Source organism: Thunnus albacares, chromosome 23 (assembly GCF_914725855.1).
Source record: "Thunnus albacares chromosome 23, fThuAlb1.1, whole genome shotgun sequence".
NCBI lineage: Eukaryota > Metazoa > Chordata > Actinopteri > Scombriformes > Scombridae > Thunnus > Thunnus albacares.
In genome coordinates this window covers 12395804-12397755 of record NC_058128.1, presented here as the reverse complement: position 1 = coordinate 12397755, position 1952 = coordinate 12395804, and the positions used below count along the sequence as shown (strand labels likewise).

General features: G+C 34.9%; 1 protein-coding gene across 1 annotated transcript in view; it reads right to left on the bottom strand.

The window, feature by feature from the left end:
- The window catches only part of cacna2d4a (calcium channel, voltage-dependent, alpha 2/delta subunit 4a), a 90327-nt gene that overhangs the window by 61950 nt on the left and 26425 nt on the right, over positions 1 to 1952 (bottom strand). The window lies entirely within an intron of this gene.

The window sequence follows — 1952 nt, the reverse complement described above, 5'->3', positions numbered from 1 at the left end:
TCCCTCTCAATTATAAATTGGCTGGACATAAACCTATATTAATAGTGTGTTACCTTATACCTGGGTATGATGCAGATAAATATTATTATATTAGTCTCTAATATGGTGTGCTGGCCCAGCGATCCCCAAAATGTTTTTTGGCGTAACTGTTTATGGTTTTCTGTATGAATTCATGATGTATGTCTTTTGTTGTTTATGACTTCTATGTTTCGTTTTGTTTTAGGTTTAGGTATCTCTGTAATATTTGTTCATTAGTCTTGTTCATTTACATGTGTTCAGTAGTCAGTAAAGTCTCTGCAAGAGGCATAGAAAGAGTTTAGCCTGAGTGTGAAGAGGACCCCATGCTGTTGCCTTGTCTCTGAAATTCATCAGGGTGACATTGTTTAGCAAAGAGTCACACAAGTGACAGGAAACCTAATTGTTTTAATATGATTTTATTTTCAAATGAAGCTGCAGGGTGAACTCTATCTCCTGCAAATGCTTTTCGTGATGCAGCTCATTTGAAATAACAAGCAGCATTAGCATAATTCTGCGTGTGTTGCAATGGTCAAGATATCAGAATATTTGCATCTATAAGATGTTTGATTTCCACACTTTTGAATCGGTTATTATTTCTGCAATATCCACACATGATGGTTAAAGAACTAAACTAAGTGGAAAAGGCATAGGGAAATGCTTAAATAAAATGAAAAATGTCAATCTTAATTTGTTGCATGAGATGACGTGAAATCAGAGAAACCACAGAAATGCATTGAAGGCACACACTTAACCACCACCCTGACATCTACTGTACACTCTTACTTTTTGCTGAATTAATAAACATCACACCACTTTTATGCATAAACAGCAATAACCCAGAATAGTTACATACAAACTAGAACTGCAACAAATAGTCAATTAATCGATTAGTCCATTCAGAGGAAATTAATCAGCAACTATTTTGATAATTGATTATCATTTTAGTCATTTAAATTTGCTGATTTCAGCTTCTCAAATGTGATGATTTCATGCTTTTCTTTGTCATATATTAGAGTAAACTGAATATCTTTGGGTTTTGGACTGTTGGTCAGACAAAACAAGACATCTGAAGACGTCATCTTTGACTCTGGGAACACCAAACAATCAATTGAGAAAATAATTGGCAGATTAATTAACAATGACCATAATCATTAGTTGCAGCCCTGATATAAATGTATTTTGTAGGGCTGGTGGGATGTACTGTATAACATACCAAGATCCACAAAAGCTTGATTTTAGTGGATCTAGAACTTGGCCAGTCCACCTCACTAATATAAATAAATGGAGAAGATGAGCAGATCTTAAAATCTAGATTTTAAGACATAATGCGCAACTTAATGGCATGCATGGTGAATTTAAATGACAAGTGTAAGATAGTCCTGAACTTTACAGGGACTCTGGGGCCGTAGCTGAAAAAGGCAGCGGCTAAACTCTATCTATGACTCTAGAAACAATGTCCTCTCACCCCTTGGTCTGCAGGTCTTGTGTTGTTGGTAGCTAAGTATCTTAGCTAGCTGAAACCTGTTCCTATAGCCTCTGTGTGTAAAGAACAATAAATTATAGTTTGTTACGTAAAAACTGCAGCAGCCATGATGACTGAAGGGGCTCAAAGACTACATTGCCCAGAACTCTATGGTGTGTTGTGTTATTATGATGATTGTGATTATGACAATGATGATATGATGGTGACGATGATGAAACATTTCCTGGTAAATATGCATTGATTTAAATAAAAACATATCACACTTATGTCAAATTCAAATCCAGACCAGGTTTGAAAGACTACAACAACAACTACTACTATTATTATTGTCCATTATATCAAGATAATTAAATCACACACACATAAAACCTATGGTGCACAATTCAAGGTATAGATGATTACTACTCTTACACACATTAAAAATAGATCAAATATCACTTGTAATTAACCC